This window comes from Haemaphysalis longicornis, unplaced genomic scaffold (genome assembly GCF_048455015.1).
Source record: "Haemaphysalis longicornis isolate Haplotype H1 unplaced genomic scaffold, Haemaphysalis longicornis Haplotype H1 scaffold_5, whole genome shotgun sequence".
In the NCBI taxonomy this organism is placed as follows: domain Eukaryota; kingdom Metazoa; phylum Arthropoda; class Arachnida; order Ixodida; family Ixodidae; genus Haemaphysalis; species Haemaphysalis longicornis.
In genome coordinates this window covers 191,286,244-191,304,775 of record NW_027526385.1, presented here as the reverse complement: position 1 = coordinate 191,304,775, position 18,532 = coordinate 191,286,244, and the positions used below count along the sequence as shown (strand labels likewise).

Sequence of the window (18,532 nt, the reverse complement as noted above, 5' to 3'; positions counted from 1 at the left end):
GACAGTGGCTGCTAATCTGGTGCACGCCAAGCGTCTGCCCTGCGGATGACAACCTTTCCAGCAGGAGATTCGGGCCGGTTTTCAGGCTGTCCAGGAGTAATAACGCCTTTACTGGGCTCACTATACGTCGCGAGTGTGGTGACGGCGACACTGCCGGAACGTACGGAGCGGCTTGTTGCAAAGCTTCTGCATATGTTGTAGTGTTGCTTGACGGCGTGTGCAGATCACTCTCCCCTGGTTATTCAGGCGCTTACCGTACTTCCTGTCGAATAACTTGTTCTAGAAAGAAACACGTAAGTGAAGTCGGAGCCGGCTGCTGTAGGGAAAGTTCTTCACCAACTACTGGACCGATGACATTACCCAAAGGTCAAGACTGGTATCCCAAGCAACAGACAGCATGTTCGCCGAAGCGCAGTGGTCGTTGCGGTCCTACTGCCTGGCGGGCTGCTCGAGGGTCTTTTCTATGGTCGGCGCTTCAGGAGTGAATTTGGTGACGTTCCGCAGTGGGTTGCGGACAAAACGAGCAAACAATTACTCGTTAACGCCTCGCATGAGGCGAGGCAGCTTTTTTTCCTCGGTCATGCTCGGGTTCGCCCTTCTGAAAAACGGCCCACGTCCTTACATTACACGGTCACGTTCTTATTTATACGTTCTACTGAGCAATGCCGCGCTGTCTCAGCCTTTTCTATATGGTTCTTGCGCACGTACGTAGGCAGAAACAGGAGCCAAAATTTATCGCAGTTTCCAACCTCGTTTCATTGGTTTACCAAGTCTTTTTTAGTCGTCCATCGTGATGTAAACATTGTGCATATTTTGACCTGGTACCACCCGTTGATCTTCGTGACTCGCTCATACTGGTGGAGCCAGTCATTTCCATCTTCAAAGATGCAGCCATAAAAAAGTTTGCGGTGTGCACATCTAATCAAACAAGACCTTACCTGGCATAATGTTGTCGTTTGCCTCCGTTGCCATGCTCGTGATGCGTGTTGCTGTTATCCTTGTTGCCGGGGCAGCAGTCCAAACTCGTGAGAGGCGACCTGAAGTCGACTACTTACGCGTTAACTGAGAGGCGCCAGCTCCTTGCCCGAGACTTGGTCTTCGATAAAGCTGTCCTCAGCGATGCATGCAGGTGTAGCAGCATCAACGAAGACGAAGACGATGAAGCACCACTCTGAGGCTCACTGCGCGAACCTCGTGGCGCAAGCGGTCCGTGCTCCCAGGAACTGTGAGCGTTCGGCTAGGCATAGCTGCCGCTGGCCCCTCAACTGCTGACGTGTTCAAAATATGAGTTGTTAGGTGGCTCGGCGTTTTCATTGCCTCGTGTTGCCACAGAATTGGTGACCACGGACATCGGACACCATAGGTCGGCAAACTCACAAATGAGTGCACTCACACCCCCCCCCCCTCACCACTCACGAGTGAGTGGTGAGTGAGCTTCGCCGTCGTTTTGGCCTGGTGACTGCGAGTGCGAGTGAATGCGAGCACCACTCATGGTGAGCCCTGTTCACCAATCGCGAGTGCGAGTTCCACTCGTGGCGAGCCATGCCCAGCACTCACGAGTGCGAGCGCCACTCGCGGTGAAGGAACTCGCCACTGGTGAGTGCGAGTTCCACTAGCGGCGAGCCCCGCTCAGCACTCGCGAGTGCGAAAGCCACTCACGGTGAGCCCCGTTCACCAATCGCGAGTGCGAGTTGCACTCGCGGTGAGCCCCACTCGTCTTAGTGCAAGCTTCGCCATTTCTTTATGTGGAGCTTTTATTCCTCGCTGATGGCGTGGGAGCCTGAGTAAAATCCCTGTAGGAAAGCCAACTTTGCACAGTGGGTTTCAGAATACGATGATGATGTTAGGCAAAGGAACATCAAGCGCCTCAAGAAAAACCTTTCACTTGGTGGGGATTGAACCTGGGTTTCCTCCGACATGAAACCGACGTCATGCAATTGCGCGATCCTAGCACAGTTGAATCAGTTTCGATTTCAATCTTGAACTTTGACTCAGGGTGGACGGGGGAAAGATTCGCGCTTATTTTCTCGTAATACAGGCTTTTTTGTCGGTTGGATCAAGTTCATAGGAGTTATTGATTGTTTTGGGGCATTTCTCATGGCCAATGTGAAGCTTATGTCTTAAAACACCCAATTTTTTTTTCTCCCTTCAAGTAATGTAGTGGTGTCGGTGTCATTAGGGCCGCATTGAAGGTCTCCGAAAAATGGAACGATTCATGTGGTTACAATAACGGCGGAGTTTAAACTCCCTGCTGTAAAAAAACTGTCAGTTGGAATGCGAATTAGCTGTGGTTGTGAGTGCGCGTGAGTGGGTGATGGGAGTGGCGAGTGCGTGTGAGTGGAGGAAGCGAGTGGTGATTGCGAGTGAGTGTGAGAGGCCATTGCAACTGGTGATTGCGAGTGCGAGGGAGTGTAAGATGCGAATGCGAGTGGTGAGAGTGCGCGCGGATGAGTGAGAGGGGTGATGATGAGTGGTGAGCGTGAGCGCGAGTGAGTGTGAGTGGTGGGATGAGTGGTGAGCGTGAGTGAGTGTGAGTTGTGACGACGAGTGGTGAACGATAGTGCGAGTGGTGAGGACGAGTGGCGAGCGTAAGTGAGAGTGAGTGCGAGTGGTGAGGGCGCAGTGGCGAGCGTGAGTGCGAGTTAGGGCGAATGGCGACGACAAGTGGTGAGCGTGAATGGGAGTGAGTGCGAGTAGTGAGCCCCAAGTGGCAAGCGTGATTGCGAGTGAGTGCGAGTTGTGGGGAAGAGTGGAGAGCGTGAGCCGGACTGAGTGCGAGTGGTGAGGGTGGAGTGGTGAGCGTGAGCGCGAGTGAGTGCGAGTTATGAGAGCGGAGTGGTGAGCGTGAACGTGAGTGAGTGCGAGTGGTGGGGACGAGTGGCCAGCGTGAGCGCTACATAGTGTGCGTAGTAAGGGCGGAGTGGCGAGCGTAAGTGCGAATGAGTACGCGTGTTTAGGGCGGAGTGTTCAGTGCGAGTGCGGGTGAGCGCGTTATGATAAATACATTTTTTTGAGTGAGTGTGAGTGAGTGGCATTCAGTTTTGCCGAGGTATGTTGGACATGGCAGCGGACAATCAAACCGCTTAGGATGCCAAGCTCGAATCCACCACTGCAGATGACAGCCATCGAACATCCTCCGCCGCTCAGGGTGACGTGGCTGCACTTTCGTTGAAGCTTCTCCAGTACCGGCCTTAGGACCCACAGCTCTGGCTCGCCCAGGTAAACAGCCGGTTCGCCATTGCTCGCATAAAGTCGGAGAGCCCGAAATTCAACCACCTCGTGTCTGCGCTGCCTCCCGAGGTCGCAACCGAGGTTCCCGACCTGACCTGATTGTTTCACCGCCGGCGACCGCCCCGTTTGACACCCTGACGGGTGAACTTATCAAGCGGACGACAATGTCGGAACAGCGACGGTTGCAGCTTCTACAATCTAAAAAACTCGGTGATCGCAAACCCTCACAGCTACTGCATCGCCTTTAACAGCTCCTTGGAGAAAAAGAAGCCACGTTCGATCGAGCTTGAGGGCGCTGCGAGCGCGCGACGTGAGCAAACGTGCGGTGTGTCGGCTGCGCCGCTTTTCGGCTGGGGCCGCGGCCCAAATCATCCCACCCAGGCAAAACTGGCATCGAACGATCCGGAACATCGAGCGGAACAACTGGATACCGAAGTCGTCCAGGTGGACCCATTTTCTACGAATTTACAGCCGTTTTTCAACCGACCACGTGGGAGCCGCCGCGGCGATGCCGACGCCCGGCCGGGCGAAATCGGCCTTCCTAGGACAAAATGGCAACTTCCGCGTTCCAATCACGCGGTTACTACCCTGAGACGATGGCGTGGACCTCGGTCCCCACCACCGGTGACAAAAATTCGATGGGTTTTCCGAAAAGTCGGAGTCAAGCTTTACTGCAAGCGGCTGAACGCCGCTCCCAGGAGAAAGGCAAGATGACGGCGTCCTACGTCGCCCCGGCCATCGGCTCGTCAGTCGGAAAAGTGAACGCTCCCGCGACGCGCGCCACGGGAAGTAAAGGAAAGCTGTCCACGAAGTGGGAGCCGCGCCCAATGCTCAAACACGCATCTCGAAGGCTACGTTATAGTCATCAAGCCCAGGCAGCGTGTTTATCTTCAGGAGGCGTTCACGGAAACCGGCTACGGCACCGCCATCTTGGTGTACCTCTGGCCGGAACGGGCCAGCGCCATCTTCGTTCTGCCATCACGAGACCAAAACATCATAATCGTGCATATCCCGGACATCGAGGCGGCCGACTGGCTCTTTGGGGACTTTGCTGGAAATACCGAGAAGGGAGCGGTCCCGTTCCATGGTTACCTTAGGCAAGATGGCGGCAACATGTGCTGCGGAGTGATCGTGGTCCGTAACACGGATACTACAAAAACTCCTCAACATCGAGTGTGCTGGCGTGCCGGCACCATCGTGGAAATCCGAAAATTCGGAACATCAAACAAGGCACGCATCACCTCCGCGGATAAGGAGAAGCCCCGTTACGTGCATTATGACAACATGGTCGTCTCTGTGCAAACATATTACAAAACTATCCCGGCCTGCATCCAGTGTGAGGTCGTCGGGCATCGAGCGGATGCATGTCCAAACCTGCAGCCGAACATGTGTGGACTGTGCGAACTCCAAGCTCCGCTAGTGGAGGGGGTGCGGGTCCCTCACAACTGTGTTCCCCGGTGTTCTGTGTGCGGTTGCGCTCATGCCACCAACTACGTGACTGTGTGGCAAAATTCCGCAAACCCAAGATAGCCGCCCAAACGGCCGGGAAAAAGAAAATAACGCCCGAGAAAAAAAGCCGTCAACTTGGGCTACCCCACGGCCAGCCTCGCCGGGAAACCTCAAAAAGCCACCTACTGGAGGTGATGGAAAGCGACTGTCGACGGCGTCACCACCACATGGAGGCCTGGAGAAACGAACGGCGGAGACGCGTGGCGAAACCAGGCCCTGGGTCAACGCCGTCAAAAACGGACGCCAGGTGAGCGGTTCGGGTGGGGCTGCTTCCTCTTGCTCCCTTCTTACTCCCCTCCCAAAGGCGCGGAGCGCCGAGCAAGATCAAATAGCAGCACTCGGGGCCCAAAACGAGGTGCTGCTAAAGACAAATAACGAATTGGAATCCCAAATCAACCAGTCTCCTTCTCCCACCTCCCCTCCCGCGGCTGAGGTAATTGAAAGTGAGCTCGTGGTGCCGAAAGCGGCAACAAGCGCGGAGGCTGCATTCGAGGCCCGTTTTGACGCCCAATTCCGGGACATAGACGCTCGATTCGCCGCCATGGCAAACCAAATCTCACTGATGGTCAACACCATCTCCAAATTGCAAGAGACAATCCCCGCGATGATTGCCCAACAAATTACGCATTCCTTGCGCCCCTCGCGCAGGACCGGCGGTCCCTATAAGGACGTGTCCGGCCGCCCTGTCAAAGGTTATAGACGCCTCACAGAGGCAGATGATGACAGCTGCTCCCTCTCCGGTATAGAGGACGCCCCCCTCACCGCGAGCGCCGGCTCCGGAGCAGCGTCGCTACAATCCTGCCTCAACCTAACTGACCATGGCGAGCAGCCCTAAGATCATGCACTCCCGAAGAACAAATTCGACCACCCCTGTTCAAATTGTCCAGTGGAACTGTCGAGGCTTGCGCTCCCGCGCAAAGCGGGCCAATCTGCGACTTTTCCTTTCAACTCTCGACTCGCTTCCGGCGGTGGTTTCCCTCCAGGAGCCAGGGAGCGGCGCCACCCTTACAAACTACATCACCTTCCAACAGGACCCCTCTTCATGCGTATCTGTGCATAAAAATTATACAGCTAATTTAGTAGACTTGGAACTTCAAACTAAATATTCGTATGTGATGGTGACACTTCTTCCGTTCAAGAAACAAGATGTACCACTCCACATACTCAACGTCTACTGTCCCCCACGACTAAAAAATGTAACATTCGCAGCACTTTTTCGCCGCGCTCTAAAGGCTGCGGAGAGGGAGCCCCTGGTGATTGTGGGTGATTTGAACGCCCACAGCACTCCCTGGGGGTACGTGCGTGAGGAGAAGCGGGGACGCAAGCTAGCGGAACTTGCGTCCACGCTGGGCCTGACTCTCCACACCGACCCTGCATATCCAACGCGGGTGGGTAACTCTGTGACCCAGGATACGTGTCCGGATCTTACCTTTACCGAAAATATTACACACGCGCAATGGGCCAACACCGAGGAAACCCTCGGTAGTGACCACTGCCTTATCAATACCACCATAAGGACTAAACCATTGGCACGGCCCCACGCACAAGCTCGGCTCCCCGACTGGAATAGGTTCCTGCAAAGTTACATCAATTCGGCCTCTATTCACGAACAAGGATACCATGCATGGGCACAAGGATTGGTTACACACCTTCGTTTGGTGGAAACTAGAATTCAGCTCTCGGAGGCAACGCCGGAGGTGGACAACCACCTTCTGCATATCTGGGAGGCGCGGCACAGCCTCTCCCGCAGATGGCGCCGCCAAAAACATAACAGAAAGCTTAAAATTCCTATCGCAGACCTCACCCAGCGAGCGGCAGAGTACGCGGCCCAACTCGCCGACTCGAACTGGGTGGACCGCTGTAACACGGCGGCCATACAAATGTCTAGCCGGAGCACGTGGCGCCTCTTCCGCGCCCTAATTGACCCGACTCAAACCCGCGCCGAGGCACAAAAACATCTCCTACGAGCTATTCAGAGCTTCGATGGATGTACCTCAAAATTAGCGTGCAAGCTACACGACCACTATCTTTGCACTCAGCAGGACCCCCGAGGGCCCGCGTACTCGTATGCAGGTTACGAGAACGCGGAGCTGGATCAGCTCTTCCAGCTGCAGACCTGAAGGCGGCGCTAGCTAAAATGAAACGAGGAAAGGCCCTGGGCCGGGACAAAATAACTGTGAAACTGCTTGCCAATCTTCCCGACCCCGCCTATGAGACCCTCCTCGCTTTCATCAACTCGATCTGGCTTGGTGAGGCACCCCTTCTAATCGAAGGGTAGACCGCCCTGGTAACTTTCATTCCGAAAGCCGGCAAAGCCATAACACAGACAACCTCCGCCCCATCTCCCTGAAATCTTGTGCGGGAAAGCTGATAGAGACCATGGTGCGGGACAGGCTGTCTCTGTTTCTAGAAAACCAACATGCATTCCCAGACACCATGTTCGGTTTCCGCCCGCACCGGTCCGCGGCAGGATGTTCTGCTTCAACTCGACCGAGACATTCTCAACCCTGTCGAATACCCCCTCAACGATAATACAATACTCGCCCTAGACTTGAAGGGGGCTTTCGTCAACGTCACACACGACATTATCCTGCAACATCTCTCCCAGACCGACTGTGGACATAACACCTTTTGGTATATCAAGCAATTTCTCTCGGATCGTCAATCTTTCATCCGAATACAAGACGAAGAACACGTCCCCTATCAACTGGGAACGAGAGGAACCCCACAGGGCGCGGTCCCCTCGCCGTTACTTTTCAATATGGCTATGATGAAACTTCCGGCTCAGCTGACGAAGGAAAAGGCGTCCAGCATGCGCTGTACGCCGACGACATTACCATCTCGGCCAAACAGGGATCGGTTGGAGACATTGAGGCCAACCTGCAGCAAGCGGCGGAAATTGTGGACGCCTACGCCCGCCGCTGCGGCCTGCAAAGCTCCCTGTCCAAATCCGTATTTGTGTACATTAGCCCGTCGCCTAACTGCACCACCACAATGGAACTCTCCCTAGCCAGCGGCCCGATACCCGAACACGATGAGATTAGAGTACTTGGCCTCTTTGTCCACAAACATCGACGGGTAGTTACAGCAATAGCCAAACTGCGTAAGGTGGAGGACCAGGTGGGTCGGATGGTCCGCCGGGTTTCCAACCAACGCGGTGGATTACGGTGATAAGATGCCTTGCGGCTGGCACATGCATTCGTGGTCAGTCGAGTCCTCTACTGGATTCCTTACCTTCACCTGCGCAAGTTTGACGAGAACGCCCTCGAAGTGATTCTCAGAAAGATGTACAAGCATGCGCTCGACCTCCCGAAAAACACGTGAAACCAGCGCCTCATGAGCCTGAGGATGACAAACACTTTCGCGGAGCTCCGGGAGGAACACTTCACTAATCAATATACAATACTTTCAAATACGCCGTCTGGATGCCGCCTATTAGCCCGACTACACATCCACCACAGAACACTAACGGTAGAGCGCGTACGCATCCCCGAAGTCTGCAGATACGCCCTGCACGTGCGCCCTCTTCCGGTCAACATGACACGTGACGACCACAGTGGCAGGCGCCTGGCGCGGGCGGAGGCACTGGCCCGCCACTATGGGAACAAGCACGGAATCTTTTACGTGGACGCCTCCGGCCCTCACCATGGGGGGTGGTACACGGCCGCAGTCGTCCACCAAAACGACGCGGTAAATGGTCTAACATTCAGAGCTCAACACATAACACATGCGGAGGAAGTCGCCATCGCGCTAGCAGCCGCAGACTAGGAGTCGCGAGTCATCATCACCGATTCGAGAGGGGTGTCATGTGTCAGGGCAACCCCTGAGAGGAGGACGCATCAAAACCCCCGAAAAAAAACGAGGAAAAAGAACAATCGAACGGCCGTTTGAAGTGCGCGCCAGGAGCGCGCCAATCAGCAAGCGCCAGCGCCGACGCACCAAGGAGTCATGGCCAGAGGTGGTAGCACACTGGTCGGCCAATCAGGGAAGGCCACGCATGGGACAAGTGGCGAGATGGCCATATAAGTACAGAGAGGCAAGACAACGGGAGGCAAGAAACCGAAGAAACCAGGAGGCGGCCGGAGCACGTGCGCTTCAACGAACGAGCCAGGGGGACGCGGCCAGGCCATCGACCACGCCATCCGAGCCTGGGCGGGAGCGGGCCGACTTCGCATCGGCACCGTCATCCTAGGTGCACCATGAACCTGCGTCTTTGTGGCCCCAGCCGCATCGGTCGGGCACCAGCGGCCAGCGTCTACGCTCCGTCGACGTTCGTCTCGACGGCCCCGAAAGGCTACGTTCGGGCCGAGCCTACCTGGAACCTCGAGCTGCAGCGGCTACCAGGGGGTAGCCACCGAGGAAGCACGCCGCCGAAGGGATGACCGCGCGCGTCGAACGCCGGCATCAAAGACCTCCAGAGGCAGCGGCTACCAGGGGGTAGCGACCAAGGAAGCACGCCGCTGAAGGGATGACCGCGCGCATCGAACGCCGGCATCAAGGACCTCCAGCGAGAGCGGCTACCAGGGGGTAGCCACAGAGGAACGAAGTGAGGACGCGCGGAGCCCACGCCTTCCAAGGAGTGACCGCGCGCATCGAACGCCGGCACCGAAGCGAGACGTGGACGGCCACCACCAAGTCGCGGCCACGCAACGGGTGCGATACGTCAGCGCCGATGACAGCTGGTTAGGCCAGTCCAGTAGGGACGCAGTTGTAAAGAACACAACTAGAGAGTTGTGGGACAAGAGAAATTAACTAGAACTTGGTTAAGGAGTGTATTTAGAGTGTACTTAATGTAAAACGTTATTGTAGAGACGTTTGAGTTTTGATTTGAATTGTATATTGAGCTATTAATTTAGGGGTTTTTATGCGAGTTGTATCTTGGGATTGTAGAGGTTGGAGTGGTTATCGTTTGTGTGTAGTTTAAGTATTGAGTGCTTTGCCTGAGGGTTTTTTTGTGTGTGCATAAATGTATGTTGTTAAACACGTCAACGGCTTCCCTGTGTCCATTGCTCCGAGCTGGTAAAGACCACCCCACCAACCGTTCACGTGACAAGGTGCCAGCAGAAACATTGAACAGGGGTACATTCCTCCCTTTGCTTATCGCATCCTTCAAAATAGTGACTATCTCGGGGCCACCGCATATCGAACGATCGTATGGGCTCCTGCTCACATGGGCATCGAAGGCAACGAAACGGCAGACACCGCAGCCCGCGCGCTCACTCTCCGGGCAACATCGTCAGACCCTTCCGAAATGGATCCCGAACCCAAACCAGCCCTCACTTTTGGAGAAATTACTGAATTATACCTATTGGGCCACTCAATTTTTCCTAAGCCCTATAAGGGCAATTCAAAGGCAGAACAACGCACAATCCTCCGTCTTTACACCAAATACTGCTGTGCCCGGCAGTTTTAAAACACTTTGATCCTGCCTATACAAGACAATGCCCCTACTGTGCGGAGAAGTCTTCGGACATCTTCCACATAGTGTGGGCATGCCAATCAACTCTGAACCTCGCCCCAAAACCCAACCCTACACGGGAGGACTTGGAGGCAGCCCTGCTTGGCTGCTCCGACTTAGTGAGCCAGAAGGCCCTGGTCGACCGAGCCCGAGCCGCGGCGATCGCCAACGGGCTTCTGTAGTGGGGCGCCCACCTAGTGATTGTGAGAGGTGGCGTGCCCCGGGCCACCTGAAGCATCCCGGGCCACCTCAAACATCTCTCAAACATAATGTATATACCAGCATTAAAGTTTTTCAGACAATCAGACAGACGATCGAACTTTGCTTCCAGAGCTTTTTCTTCAACGCCTGCCCGCCTCCGTTCGCGCGGTGCTGGCGACCGCGAGAGGTGTATACATTTCCCAGCTGGCCCAACTTTCCGAATCAGTCATGGACGTTTCCACTCCTGTCGAACGTCCCGTGTGTAACTTAACACTCCCGGAACGTTCCGGGCCCACTAAAGCAGCACCCACAACGCCGTCTGCACCTGCGCTGTAGACCCTGCGTAAGGAATTTCGTGGGGAGATCACCAAGCTATCAGATCAGGTCGCCGCTCTCTCAGCCCAGCGCCAACATTCTCACACGCGCGGCAGCTCCTTCTCGGTCCGCCGTTTGCCGTCGCCTTCAAGGCAAGGCGTATGCAGGTATGATCGCAACTTTGGAAAAGCAGCGCGGAAGTGTACAACCCCCTGCACCTTTCAGGGAAACTTCCCGGCACACCACTAAAGGCGGGGAGTGGTGTCAGTTGCAAAGTAAGCCGGTTTTTTTTTGTGGTGGAAAAACCCTCCGGACCGGGTTTCCTTGTCGACACAGGCGCTGAGGTCAGCGTCATACCGTCCTCAGTCGTGTTTCGCAAGCGCAGGCGATCCACAAGCAGCTTTAAAGCCGCCAACAATACTCCCATTGCAACTTACGGATAACAATCGATGTCACTCAACATCGGCCTCCGGAGAATATTTCGATAAATTTTTCTTATCCATGATGTGGCCTAGCCCATTCTGGGCGCAGACTTTCTGCGTCACTACAACTTGCCAGTTTACATGCACCGCAAATGCCTCAGCCTCATTGATGCTACAACGCACCTGCCTGCGCTTGGCATGGCATCGAAGAACCCTTCTTGGCGGTCGCAAGCACCTCGTCGAAGTCGGTCTATGACAAGCTTCTTGAGTAATTCCCGTCCCTTCTGCGACCTGCCAACTTCTTCCCGCCCGTCCGACATTATGTGACACATCACATTCAGACTACTCGCCCACCCACGACGCTTACCCCCTGATCGCTACAATATCGCACATGACGAGTTCGAACAGATGCTGGAGCTCGGAATAGTTCGACCGTCGTCGAGCCCTCACGCATCCCCGCTGCACATGGTTCCAAAGCCGTCACCTGGAGACAGGCGTCCCTGCGGAGACTACCGGCTGCTCAACAACGCCACTGTTCCCGATCGTTACCCGCTTCCGCACATCGCAGACTTCTCAGCACTACTTCATGGCGCGACGGTTTTCTCAAAGATAGACCTTGTTAAGGGCTACCATCAGATTTTTGAGGAGCCGATGGATGTTCACAACACAGATATCATCATTCCATTTGGACTTTTTGAGTACGTGTGCATGCTTTTCGGCCTTCGGAACGCTGCACAAACTTTCCAACGGCTTACTGACACCGTGACCTTTCTGCTTCGCTTACATCGATGACTTGCTTGTGTTCAGTAGTGACGCAGCACAACACATCTAGCAACTTTGCCAACTCTTCAGTCGCTTTGCCGAATATGGCCTTATCGTCAATAGAGCCAAGTGCGAGTTCGGTGCTCACTACTGGACTTCATCGCCCCTTGAATTCAAAAGTACAGGCCATCCAAGATTTTTTCGCAGCCATCTTACATATGCAAACTCTGCGGGTTTCTTGGCCTCCTAAATTTTTACCGCCGTTTCATCCCGATCTGCGCCGCCCTCCTCGGGCCACTGACAGACATGCTCACGGGAAACAAACCAAAAGTATCTCCACTCACTTGGTCTCCAGAAGTACTAATCACTTTCAAGAATGCCAAGACCAAGCTGTCTCAGGCCACCCTTCTCGTTCATCTGAGACCGGCAGTCCTGCTTTCCCTAATGACCGATGCATCTCACGCAGCAGTCGGAGCTGTCCTGCAACAGTTTGTGGACAATGCCTGGCAACCCCTTTCTTTCTTTTCCCGCAAGTTGTCACCCGCGGAATCACAATACAGCACTTTTGAAAGATAACTCCTTGCAAGTTACATGGCTTTACGACAATTAAGGCACTTCTTGGAGGGTAAAAACTTCCAAATACAGAAGAATCACAAACCTCTGACCTTCGCAATCCGGTCAAAATCCCCAACATTTTCACCTCGTGAAACCCGCCGTCTGTCTTTTGTCGTGGAATTCACAACGTTCATGCGGCACTTGCAAGAGAAGGACAATGCTGCCGCGCATGCACTCTCCCGTGTCGCCGCAATCTCCAGTTCGCACAACTCGGCTGACATCGCTTTCACCGCACTCGCATCAGCGAAGCAGATGACGCCCGAAAAATAGCCCTTCGAAGAAACCCCGGCACGCTTCACCCATCCCATTGGGCTGTCCCGGTGCTTTGCGATGTTTCCCCGCACACCCCGCGTCCCCTCCTCTCGGCGAATTTCTGACGCATTGTTTTCAATGCCTTCCATAGACTATCGCACCCTCAAATACGAGCCACGCAACATCTGCTGACGCAGCGTTTGGTTTGGTTGGGCTTCAACAAGGACGTACGCGAGTGGACGCGCTGCTGTCTCGTATGCCAGCAGTCAAAGGTTAACTGGCACACCAAAGCCCCTCTCGGCTTGTTTACGGCACCAACTGAGCGTTTAGACAAGGTGCATGAGATATTTTGGGGCCCTGGCCTCATTCAAAAGGCAACACATACCTACGAACTTCCGTGGATCGGTTCATGCGTTGGCCCGGGGCATTCTCTCTTCCCCACATCCGTACTGAAACCATCGCCAGCGCCTTCGTTGCCGGCTCGGTTTCCCGCTATGGTGACCCATGAATTATTACCACCGACCGAGGTCGCCAGTTCGAGTCGGCACTCTTCAATAGCCTTCTGACCCTTCTTGGCACTTCCCTCATTTGGACCACAGCGTACCACCCCATCGCCAACGGGCTTGTTGAGCGTTTTCACCGCTCCATCAAGACTGCACCCAGGGCACAGCCGGGCGCTACCCACTGGCCCACTTCTCTTCCGTTGGCTCTGCTGAGTCTTCGGTGTACTTTGAAGCAGGATCTGCTCTGTACGCCCGCAGAGATTGTCTTTGGTACGCTGCTACGCCTGCCGGGAGAGGTTTTGACTGATTCCGAATCATCTCCATGTCCTGATTCCACCGACTACGTGACCAAACTACGAGGTTCATTTCGCTCACTTCGTGCGCCCGCACCGTGCTGCCAACAGCGCGGATGCCCATGTTCCCAGCGAGCTGAAAACGTCCCCTACATTTTTGTCCGCTGTGACGCCGTGCGCAAACCGCTTCAGCGCCCGTATGACGGACCGTACCGCGTCATCCACCCTGCTTATTGATAAGCATTTCACCATGGATTTAGATGGCAGACAGGAGACTATTTCTGTTGGTCACCTCAAACTAGTGTTTATTGAGGAGCCGTTCTCTACACAACCAGACGAATCTACAATACTAATTGCGGATCACCCTCCCCAGCCAGCCCAGTCGCAACAGACCCCAAAACGCACACGACGACCTACAAAAGTATCCTTCCGGCTTACTCCCTGGCTCCGCCACTAGACGGAGGGCCTCCTGCAGCACCATTAACGAAGACAGAGACGACGAAGCACCGCCCTGAGGCTCACTCCGCGAGCTTCATGGCGCAAGCGGTCAGCGCTCCCAGGAACTCCGGGCGTTCGGCCAGGCATAGCTGCCGCTGGCCCATGAGCTGCTGAGGTGTTCGAAATATATGTGTTGTTCGGTGGCTCTGAATTTTCATTGCCTCGTGTTGCCACACAGGGATCACCCCACTACCACAAGAACCAATCTCCTCCACCACTGCACCGGTGGCGCTGAGGGCCCCTACAGTCCAGTGGCTATTTTAATAGGAACACGAGAACGATCAATCACAAGAACGGAGATGCAGCCAAAACGCAGGGCATGGCCGCCACTCTTTTTCTTCTCCGAGCCAGCACACAGACATGCCCGCCGCTGCTCTGTGGAGGCATTGGCCGCTATAGTAGTAACCGCTCTGTTAAATGAACGCCAGGCTTGGCAATATTGCCATTCTGAAGCTTTAATATTTATGAAGTCCTGTAGAACCAGTTTAGAAAGTTCTGTACTATCGCTCTTGTTGTTTAGGCCGATTTTTTGACTGTGACTTATTTATTACCAATGTATTGCTAAGTCCGGTTCAATAAACTGGCGTCTCTGCACACATGTACCTTGGGAGGCCTATTCTGTGCTAGTAAAATGCTTCTTTGTATGCATGCAACAAAATACGATGAATATACACCAAGAAATATTAGAAAGAACACAAACAAACAAGCGTTGTCTGCCCGATTCAGTATCGTCATGCCTCTGGAGTACGTCAGTAGAGTTCTCTCGCTTACTTATCGTGTTTGGAGGTTATTGAGTCCACAGCTTGGTGCAGCGAATTTTATTTCACCAAAAACATTCAAAGAGCGCTGCCGAAGTTTTGTTTCTTCCGATAATAATGCGCAATGCAGCAGTTTCCCGAAAGACAAAGCCGAAAAGGGAAAGAGTAATGTCAAGTCAAATGCTCAGCGTCATTTACCTATATTACAATATGCACAAACGCCCCGTCACTTCAACTGGGTTTTCTTCATCCTCGCAGCCCATTTTTAGGATCTTTTGTAGCACCCTGCAAGCACACAAGCATTCGTGGACATTATATAAATTTGGAATCTGCAACAGCGTTTTCTGTTCGGTGTTGCGAAGTCAACAATTTGGAAACTTCATTTACTCTTTTAATTCAGAAGTTTTAAGGGGGTAGTTTGATTGCGTTATTAAGAAAATATAGTCACACGTAAAAACAGAAACTAAAAGAAAAGGAAAAACTACTTGAAGTTTTTATCAGGGTAGGCGTGTCCTAAGTATTCAGAACACTGTACTTGTTTACAGCATAGTTTGAACTGGAGCTGAAGTCCAAGTGTATGCACCCTGGCACCTTCAGTGGGCAGGGGTGAGCGGCAACCATGCGGTCGTCGCTCAACAATCCCCTTCTGTTTCTTGCGCAGTTTGGTAAAGCACCATCATTGTATTGTGAGCGCTCTAACAAAATGTGTCTGCTACTTCTTCCGTTCCAAGTGTAGTTTACGAGAGGATCTGCTATTGTGTGTTTGTTTGACTGTTACTACTTGGTGGTGATGTAGAGCTTATTCCGGGGCAGCCTGATGAAGAAACGATCACGCTGCACGACGAAGTACAGCCACCAAGGCCATTTCTGTCAGACAAGACTCTAGGCAGGCTGAACTTATGGGTGTGGTCTCTGATTTAGGGGAAAATTAGGTGGAAATATCCCAAAAGGTGTGGGAGTTGGTGACAAGGCTGACCACCGTAGAAGCAGCGATAAAATCTTTTGAAGGCATGCCCCCAACAATATATACTTCAAACATAGTTTCCGAGGTTGTTAAAAAAGAAAGTGAGCTGCCAAAAAATGTACAACTTAACGACCTTGAAGTAAGAATCAGACGAAACAATCTATTTTTCTACAGTGTCCCGGAATACCAGATGGAAAAGTGGGAGGACTGTGAAAAATGCGTTGGTGACCTATTCTCTCCTCCGTTTGCCATGAACCTCAGAGAATACATGATCGTTCAGGCCCAGAGCCGCGGAATATTTCTAGAAAGTAAAACATGACCGATTATCGTAAAGCCTTTGTCATTTAAAACACAGGGTAGTATTCTGCCGCAAAAGATAAAACTAAAGGGCACAGGAGTCTCTATCAGCGAAGATGTTTGTAATAGAACGCCTCAATCACGAAAAAAGTTTATAGAGTTCGGCAAAGCAAGCGTGCAGACAAGTCGCTCCCTTCTAACAAGTTTACAATCAACAAAAAGGCGTACATCCACAGCGCAGCCACCGAAAGTGTAGGCAGAATTGAATTTTTCCTAAGCACACATGCGAAAGATAACGTTCTATCTGTTGGCCCCCAACACAATACCGAATAGCTATCTTCCGCATAAAATGTAAACAATGCACCCATCTTCTTCACAAATACCCGAAACGTTCTTAAAGGAGCACTTACACGAAAATTTTGTTACACTTTTATTGCTTTTATCAATGCTTAATGGTCTGTCGGAGCTAAAACAGCACTTCAAATACTTCAGCGCGCGATATTTAATTACATTGAACGGCCTGAAAATCGTTTGTTTCAAATTACCGCGCTCTCATCCTGAACGGCGCATATGACAGAATCCCGGCCTGACCTCACCGCTTCGTGCGAACGTCACCGGCGCGCGCTTGAGAGGGTGTTGCGCCCCCTCGCCGCTCGTGGTGCCGCGCGTGTGAACTGACGTCACGAGTTTTTGACGAGCGCAGTCGCGTCACTTCTTTTGGCTTGACGGGGTGATGTCACGCTGATGTCCATTTGCTGAGTGCCGCTCTGCGCACTGCGATACCTGAGATCCAATTGAACCGTGTTCCTCGCGTAGCAGGCCGCTCATATTTCAGCCAGGGTATTCTGTTGAGTGAAGGAAGCGAACTGTGCAATAATATTAACGCCGAAAATTGGTGTCATAGCATTCATAGCATCTCCTTCCGCTGTTGGTTCTTTCTCTGCTAATATTGTCATTTTGACTGAAACCTGGCTGTCCGCAAAAATTAAGAATAGCGAGACATTAGAATGTGAAAAATGTTATTGCTTCTACAGGTACGATCGCGGCGCTCGAACTGGAGGAGTGCTTATAGCGGTCAGCGATAGACTTGTTTCGCATGTAATCAGGGTAGTGACGCTACCTGAGCTTGTTTGCGCCCGCATACTTCTTGCTAGCGGATAATTCATTATCTGTACCTGTTATGCATCACCAAGTGGTCCAAATTTTTTCCCCGCAAACGTAATGACATAGTTGATAAACTGTGCCTCAAATACCCTAACCCGCCTCTGCTCGTTTTAGGAAATTTTAGATTTCTAAACGCACAACAGCGACATGATTCAGTCACTGTTCAACAAATTTCTGCAACAAATATTTGTCAGTCTCCCAATATCAATGATGTTCCATTGTAAACAATGCATTTTTCGCTGCTTTTAACCGCGTTATTTCTACCGTTATTCCACCTTTCACTCCTACGCAGTTCCTGCCAATGCATCCCATTATTATTGACTTTGTTGGCATTGATGCATTGATACGTAACCTCAAAATTTCATTCTCTGCTTTCCCATACTGCATTATTTCTGAAATGCTCAAATGTATACACGTGTATTTATGTGTTAATCTTTCAAAAATTTTCCACCAATTTTTTTATCATTCTATATTGCCTCGTGATTGGAAGGTGGGAAAGGTGTCTCCTGTTTCCAAGTCTGGTGAAGTTCATTACCCCGATAATTATCATCCCATCTCATTATGTACTTGCATGTAAAGTGTTAGAACACATATTCGACCATATTATCATTATTATTATCATTCGACACATATTATCATTGAATTGAATTTCTTGAGTCCAATTCCTTTTTCACTAACTGTCAGCAAGGATTCAGGAACATGTTCTCTTGTGAAACGCAACTACTGATATTTACTAATGATTTGCTCGAAAACGCTGATTTGGGAATTGAAATCTCTGGTAAGTTCATAGATTTCGCTAACGCCTTTGATAGTGTTCGCATGATTTAATAATTTTCAAGCTCAGCAAACAAAACATTGATCCCAAAATTTTTGAATGGAATTAAGACTTTCCCCTTAACCATTCCCAATATGTTATTACTGATGACCTGTCATCTGTTTTATCTCCGGTACAATCCGGCGTGGGATCGGTACTAGGACCCCTTGTTTCCGTTGTTTAAGTCAATGACCTCCCAGACTGTGTTCAATTCTCATAATTTAGGCAATAATGGATTACTGTGTAATTTACCAGAAAATTGCTACACTTGGTGATATTCAAATTGCGGAAAATGACCTTAACAGTGAAACTAAGTGGTGTAACAAATAGCGCATGGAACCCGCCACGGTGGCTCAGCGGCTAAGGCGTTGCGCTCTTGAGCACGAGGTCGCGTGTTCAATTCCCGGCCGCGGCGGTCGCTTTTCTGATGGAGGCGAAAAGCAAAAGCGCCCGTGTGTACGAGATTTCCGCGCACG

At 52.1% G+C, this 18,532-nt stretch overlaps 2 pseudogenes; both read left to right on the top strand.

Moving 5' to 3' along the window:
- The first annotated feature begins 3,782 nt into the window (after nucleotides 1-3,782).
- LOC144140055 (uncharacterized) lies at nucleotides 3,783-6,860 on the top strand (annotated as a pseudogene).
- Nucleotides 6,861-8,277: 1,417 nt separating this feature from the next.
- On the top strand, nucleotides 8,278-10,380 carry LOC144139569 (uncharacterized; annotated as a pseudogene).
- Nucleotides 10,381-18,532: the final 8,152 nt, after the last annotated feature.